Source organism: Bos taurus, chromosome 24, assembly GCF_002263795.3.
Source record: "Bos taurus isolate L1 Dominette 01449 registration number 42190680 breed Hereford chromosome 24, ARS-UCD2.0, whole genome shotgun sequence".
NCBI classification, from domain to species: Eukaryota; Metazoa; Chordata; class Mammalia; order Artiodactyla; family Bovidae; genus Bos; species Bos taurus.
This window is the reverse complement of record NC_037351.1, coordinates 1,419,298-1,427,298: the sequence shown is the minus strand read 5'-3', so window position 1 is coordinate 1,427,298 and position 8,001 is coordinate 1,419,298. Positions and strand designations below refer to the sequence as shown.

The 8,001-nt window shown below is 45.4% G+C and overlaps 1 non-coding gene across 1 annotated transcript; it reads right to left on the bottom strand.

The window, feature by feature from the left end:
• Nucleotides 1–6,675: 6,675 nt before the first annotated feature.
• TRNAG-GCC (transfer RNA glycine (anticodon GCC)) lies at nt 6,676–6,747 on the bottom strand. Its single transcript has one exon. It is a non-coding gene; the product is annotated as a tRNA-Gly (tRNA).
• Nucleotides 6,748–8,001: the final 1,254 nt, after the last annotated feature.

Here is an 8,001-nt window from a genome sequence, read left to right as displayed (position 1 = left end):
GAAGCAACCTAGATGTCCATCAGCAGATGAATGGATAAGAAAGCTGTGGTACATATACACAATGGAGTAGTACTCAGCCATTAAAAAGAATACATTTGAATCAGTTCTAATGAGGTGGATGAAACTGGAGCCTATTATACAGAGTGAAGTAAGCCAGAGAGAAAAACACCAACACAGTATACTAACGCATATATATGAAATTTAGAAAGATGATAACAATAACCCTGTATGCGAGACAGCAAAAGAGAGACAGATGTATAGAACAGTCTTTTGGACTCTGTGGGAGAGGGAGAGCGTGGGATGATTTGGGGGAATGGCATGGAAACATGTATAATATCATATAAGAAACGAATCACCAGTCCAGGTTCGATGCAGGATCCCTGGAGCTGGTGCACTGGGATGACCTGGAGGGATGGTACAGGGAGGGAGGTGGGGGGTGGTTCAGGATGGGGAACACGTGTATGCCCATGGAGGATTTATGCTGATGTGTGGCAGAACCAATACAATATTGTAAGGTAAAAAAAAAAAACAAAACAGAAGACGACGGTGGCTCTGGGGGAAGATCAGGAGCCCTCCCAGTGGCTCTGCCACATGTGAGGCCTCCCCACACACTGAAACCCCAGGAGTCCGGGCTCACTGTGAGTCTGTCTGAAGGGCTCACCATGCAGGACAGAGAGCCTTGTCTTATACTGTCCTCCCATCCAGTCAGTCTTATCTAGGCTCAGCTGGCTCAGGTCTGGGATGCAGCCACTGGGAATGTCGAAGTCCACCTTACAAATCTCCCAGGAGTGACCTCGCCTCATCCCTGCCTCTTCCTCCTGATGCGGTACAGGCCTCACAGTGTGTTCTCTGTCCGCAGTATATCTACATGGCAGAGGGTTGATCGTTGGGCTACTTTGGTAGTTTCCTTGTAAGTACAAGATTGCATTTGGAAAGGCATGTCCCCTCAGAGACACAAAAACCAATCACAAACCCTACATTGATTTTACCAGCTTGACCTGTGGCAGATGGACCAGCTGGTGGTCCTTACAGGGAAAAAGCAGCAAAGTGCACCAGTAATATTCATGTTCAGTGATGCTGTCCTCAGTGATGCTCATAGTCAGGGATGCTCACCTCAGTGATGCTTGTCCTCAGTGACGCTCACCTCAGTGATTCTCACCTCAGTGACGCTCGTTCTCAGTAATGGTCACCTCAGGGATGCTCACCTCAGTGTTGCTCACCTCAGTGATGCTCATAGTCAGTGATGCTCCTCCTCAGTGACTCTCACCTCAGGGATGCTCGTCCTCAGTGATTCTCACCTTAGTGTTGCTCACCTCAGTGATGCTCACCTCAGGGACGCTCGTTCTCAGTGATGCTCACCTCAGTGATGCTCACCTCAGTGACACTCATCCTCAGTGATGCTCACCTCAGGGACGCTCGTTCTCAGTGATGCTCACCTCAGTGATGCTCACCTCAGTGACACTCGTCCTCAGTGGCTCTCGCCTCAGTGACACTTGTCCTCAGTGACGCTCACCTCAGTGATGCTCACCTCAGGGACGCTTGTCCTCAGGGACGCTCGTCCTCAGGGATGCTCGTCCTCAGGGATGCTCGTCCTCAGTGACGCTCACCTCAGTGACCCTCATCCTCAGTGATGCTCACCTCAGGGATGCTCGTCCTCAGTGATGCTCATCCTCAGTGACACTCACCTCAGTGACCCTCGTCCTCAGTGATGTTCACCTCAGTGATGCTCACCTCAATGACGCTCAGTCAGTGATGCTCACCTCAGTGATGCTCATCCTTAGTGATGCCAACCTCAGTGACTCTCACCTCAGTGATGTGCACCTCAGTGACGCTCATCCTCAGTGACTCTCACCTCAGTGACGCTCATAGTCAGTGATGCTCTTCCTCAGTGATTTTCATCACCAGTGATGCTCTTGTTCACTGATGCTCATCCTCAGTGATATTCTTCATCAGTGATCTTCATCACCAGTGATTCTCGTCACTATTGATGCTCCAAGGTAGTTCATGCTCCTCTGCGTGGCATACAGGGCCAAGTAATTTACCTGGGACATTCAGTTATTGCCTAGGAAACTAGTTTAGTTGAAGTACAGTGGGTAGGTGCTGAAGCTTTGCTTTTCAGAGAATACTGGACACCCATCCTTGTCAACTCCCTCTGGGACAGTGTATCCTGCTGCTGAGATTGTGTTTGTGACCCTAGCATAGACCCCATTCCCAGTTGGAGGATGAACACTGACAATTCAGGGCTACTCTGGGATAGTTCCAGATGCTTGTTCCTTCTAGGGCTGTGTAAGCGCCCTAAAAATTCTTTGGAAGGACTGATGCTCTAGCTGAAGGTCTAACCCTTTGGCCACAGGATGTGAAGAGCTGACTCATTGGAAAAGACCCCGACGTTTGAAAAGATTGAGGAAAGTAGGAAGTGGGTGGCAGAGGATGAGATGGTTGGACGGCATCACTGACTCAACAGACATGAGTTTGTGCAAACTCTGGGAGATAGTGAAGGACTGGGAAGCCTGGTGTGCTGCAGTCCATGGGGTCGCAAAGAGTCAGACACGACTGAGTGACTGAACAAAGTGCGTAACTATCTTCATTGACTTGGTTTACCCATCTATGCTCGTGCTCAGTTGCAAAGTCACAAACACAATCTCAGCAACAGGATGCACTGTCCTGTCCAAAGAATTCTTTGCAACCCCATGGACTGTAGCCTGCCATATCCCTCTGTCCATGGGATTTTCCAGGTAAGAATACTGGAATGGTTGCCATTCCCTTCTCCATTCCATCTATGGAATGGGGTTTAATCTCACCCAACTGAACATAGGTTCATGTGGAATCCTTTAGCTGATGTTTCTGCAAAGCCCTCTGTAGACAAATCTGGAGCTGGAATGCCACATCTGATCAACTGAAGGCAAATTTAGAGTTTCAGTCCTCATAGGGAATTTCTAAGCTCTGGGTGTGTAGGCACCTTTAATGGTATTTTAATGAATCTGACTTTTTTCCAAGGAGTTAATTTAATTCTTGCTTTTAATGAGATCCTGCCTCTTATGCATGCCTGAGGACAGAGTGTGGAGAGGCAGAAAGACTTCTCAGAGAGGGATACGGTTTTCTGGAAAACTCAGAACTGGCCCCACTTGGTAGGTTCTGTGTCAGAGCACTGAGTTTGTAACCCTCTCTTCCTTACTTTGCTCAGTGTTGAGACTTCATCTGTTTCCTCATGTTCTGAGCCAACAGACTTCCTTAATGGATTCTACTCATGCCAGTCAGTGAGCACAAGTTTCTAGTCCGGGGACTTATCCAATTGCAACTAAACAACAACAAAAAGATAGCATAAATATGTTGGAGTTAAAGTAGAAAACAGACTGGTTCCAAATAGGAAAAGGAGTACGTCAAGGCTGTATATTATCACCCTGCTTATTTAACTTATATGCAGAGTACATCACAAGAAACGCTGGGCTGGAAGAAGCACAAGCTGGAATCAAGATTGCCGCAAGAAATATCAATAACCTCAGATATGCAGATGACACCACCCTTATGGCAGAAAGTGAAGAGGAACTAAAAAGCCTCTTGATGAAAGTGAAAGTGGAGAGTGAAAAAGTTGGCTTAAAGCTCAACATTCAGAAAACGAAGATCATGGCATCCAGTCCCATCACTTCCTGGGAAATAGATGGGGAAACAGTGGAAACGGTGTCAGACTTTATTTTTTTGGGCTCCAAAATCACTGCAGATGGTGACTGCAGCCATGAAATTAAAAGACGCTTACTCCTTGGAAGGAAAGTTATGACCAACCTAGATAGCATACTCAAAAGCAGAGACATTACTTTGCCAACAAAGGTTCGTCTAGTCAAGGCTATGGTTTTTCTGTAGTCATGTATGGATGTGAGAGCTGGACCATGAAGAAGGCTGAGCGCCAAAGAATTGATGCTTTTGAACTGTGGTATTGGAGAAGACTCTTGAGAGTCCCTTGGACTGCAAGGAGATCCAACCAGTCCATTCTAAAGGAGATCAGCCCTGGGATTTCTTTGGAAGGAATGATACTGAAGCTGAAGCTCCAGTACTTTGGCCACCTCATGCAAAGAGTTGACTCATTGGAAAAGACTCTGATGCTGGGAGGGATTGGGGGCAGGAGGAGAAGGGGACGACAGAGGATGAGATGGCTGGATGGCATTATGGATTTGATGGACATGAGTCTGAGTGAACTCCAGGAGTTGGTGATGGACAGGGAGGCCTGGCATGCTGCGATTCATGGGGTCGCAAAGAGTCAGACACAACTGAGAGACTGAACTGAACTGAAAGTAGAAAAGAAAAGAAAAATCTAATCATTGACAGTATCAGTCATAACTACAAGTTATTTTCTCCTAAAAAGATCTCATTGTGTTCCTTTTGTGTAAAAGCAGAATATAAACTAAAATGAATCTTTAAATACTTTGATGCAGTTTTGAATGAATGATATTTGTCAAAGTGTGCTTTAAATACTGGAGGCTTTAGATACTACATGAATCAACATGTCTCTGCTGGTGGATCCACACCTCCAGCCGATAGTGGATGGAATTCCATCTACACGCTATGAGAAGGATGAGACCTCCTACAGTCTTGGGTCATTGCAAAGGAGGAAAAGAGGATTTAAATGGTCTGGTGTCACAGTGCAGTTTCCTTACACATTCCTTGATGTTTGCTTTCCTATTAAAAAAAAAAAAAATTGGTGATTAGAATCCTGAGATGGAAGCATTAGTGAGGATGAGTGTAGAATAGCAAATTTTAATTATTGCACTGCTGACAACTATCACAATTATTTCAGTAACATTTTAAAATTCAGTTTTACTGTTTTCTGTTCATATGAAAGTAATGGATGGTATACCATTTACTATTTTCCCCATCAAAGAAAAAAAAGGAAAGAAAATGAAAACAAAACAATACCACAGACCTCAACAAAACATAAAGTTATCAACTTTGGATCCAGAAAGGGGAAGTTTCCAGAAAAATACTGAGTGTCTGTGTCTGTACAAGAGCTTTCAGAAGGGGTTTTGTGTCAGGCCAGGCAGAACCATGAGGCTGGCAGAGGGTGATAAAGAAAGACATCACTGTCTGCTAGGCAGGCCTCCTAAATATTAGACTTCCCTGTTGGCTCAGAGGTTAAAGCATTTGCCTGGAATGCGGGAGACCCTGGTTCGATCCCTGGGTTGGGAAGATCCCCTGGAGAAGGAAATGAAGTTGGTAGAAGAGTCTTTGCAATCTTATTCCTTTTCTCCAATTTTTTGCTACCTCTCTAGCAACTCATCAGAGCTTTGAAATGTACCTCCATCTGGAAGAAGCAAAGGCGCCCTCAAATTCTCCTGCTTGGACCCAGTTCTGAACAAATAGCCCCTCTCTGGAGACCAAGCCCATCACTCGTCACATCCATGTCTAGGCTCTGGGTCAGGGTCAGTGGGAGGCCCACAGGCAGGGTCTCCTGCATGGCACTGGGATGCTGAAATAGCAGCATTTGACACATTTAAAACTTGCTGTTTGTGCAATCACTAAAAACTGCACCATTAGCTGGATTTTCAGATTGCATGAGTGCAGATCATTAAGTGTTATTACAGTATTAATTATTAGAAATGTCCTGTCCTGCCCAAATTAAATTGGGATAGTCAACGGCCTGCGAGTTCTCAATAGCACGGATAATTTACCCGGAGATCCGCCACCCTGGGTAAGGTGTCTTCACACGCAATTCACATTAGTTCACATTAAGTACCAACTGAAGATCCCAGAAGAAATGGAACAAATCAGATCTGGATATTTTCCTATGGCAACCTTGCTACAGGAACTTCCAGAAAAAAAGGGAGGCTGGGCAGAGACTGCATTGATGCCTCACAGAGAAAGTCGACCCATTAAATCCAGTTTTCAATGTGCTTCTTGGTTGCTGCAATGACTTCACAGGATTTCAGTGTCTCATAATCTGTGCTGAGTGAAAGATGCATCACTATTTAAGCTGATCCATTCAAAACTGGATGAATATTTTTTAAAACCCTAACCCTGTCAAGAAGCTGCGATGATCCCAACTGATTACTTAGATATTTCAAAATTATCCTTAGATTCAATTTTTAAATTTTTATTTAAATAAAATAAATTAGAAATTCAGTTTTTCAAGGTTAGTGCAAAGTGTATAATAGTTGCTTAAAGCATCAATTATATTAGTTCTGAGTGGTGATCAACACTGGACAATGGTACAGCTATGAAATGGTGTCTGTTCTTAAAACAATGGTTTTGGGAGACTGGGAAAACTATGCAATGCTCCTGGAAAATGTAATATTTAATGCCAAAAGATATGTGTATGTGGAGTGTTATGATTACAGCTAGGTACAGCAATTGCAGACTAAAAATCTAAAACACCCAAAACTACACATGATGGAATTAATGGACATACATACAGATGTGACCTAACAATGACACTTAAGCCCAGACCAGACTCAAATAGACACTCTAGATATTTTCATACCTAATCTGAAATTTAATAAGGTTCAAGGTCCTTTTTTAAAATGAAAACCTAGTATTTCCCCCAACTTCTACTCTTCTTAAAAATCTTGTTTAGTCATTCAGTCTCTCTCTTGTAACCCCATGGACTGTAACCCACCAAGCTCCTCTGTCTAAGGTATTTCTGAGGCAAGAATTCTGGAGTGGATTGCCGTTTCCTTCTCCAGGGGATTTCCTGACCCAGGGATTGAACCTGGGTCTCCTGCATGGCAGGCAGATCCTTTACCACTGAGCTACCAGGAAAGACAGAGCCTTTAAGAGTCTGAAGAAGGAAGTGGAAAGGACTCGGTGCAGACACCCTGGTTCCAGTCCCAGCTCTGCCCTCTGGGTTGCATGGAACCAAAAGACTCTGGACTTCCCTGAAACTCTCCCTGCAGGGCCTGAGGATCACAAACTACACCTTCTGAAATTTCCTCCGGCAGCATAAATGGCATAGAATAGTCATAGGTTATAGTTCTAGGGCTCTTTTTATTAAAAGAGTACTTCCCAGAGCCTCATCCAAGGCCAGGAAATACTATTCTTTTCACAGGTCAGAGGCATCAAGGTCCTGGAACTCACTCTCCTCCAAAACTGGCACTTAGGAAACCACAGAATGACTCAGGCTTGTGCCTACAGAGCCAATGCCCATCTTATTTCCAGGAATCCACCGAGGGCTTGCTTGATGCCCTCCAAAAGCTCCAGTGGGAACCATCATAGACCCTACCAGAAGAACGAGTCCATCCCAGGTTGGTGGCAGGAACAAGCCCATGTAGTGAGAGGCCCGGGGCTGACACCTGTCCACACAGCCTGAAGCCTGGGCTTGTCCTTCTCATGCTCAGGACCTGGCATCAACTACAAACTGGCACGTGCCATCTGCCTCTGCAGGGATTAAATCACGTGCTACTGCAGCTACGGACTTTCAAACCGCCTGCCCCCTCCCGCCGAAGGGAGTGCAGGGTAGAGAGCAGGAATGAGGCGCTCTGTGCTCTGGAAAAACTGGCAGACCAGCCCTTCAGATAATTATTTTCAAGAGCTGATTTCCTGAGCCCAATTCTTCCATCTCCTCATATCTAGAAAAGCACTAAAATCATTCACGGTGATAACTGTGCCTTGTGATGGCAGAAACCTTCTACAAAAATATGTGCTTGTCTGCATGCACTCCCCCTTCAACCAAGGAGCTTCCCAGGTGGCTCACTGATAAAGAATCCGCCTAAAAACGCAAGAGACACAAGAGATGCAGGTTCAACCCCTGGGTCAGGAAGACACCCTGGAGTATGGCAACCCACTCCACTGTTTGGAGAATTCTAAGCACAGAGGAGCCTGGCAGGTTACAATCCATGGAGCCAAAAAGAATCAAACACAACTGCGCAACTGAGCACACCCCTTCACCAAAATCACATGTGTACTGACCTTGCCCTTGCCTCTTTGGAGCAGTTTCTCAGAGCTATCTGAGGTGCTGTCTCCTGGGCTGCAGTCCTCCTTTTGCCCAAAATACAACAACTCTCAGCTCTCACGTTG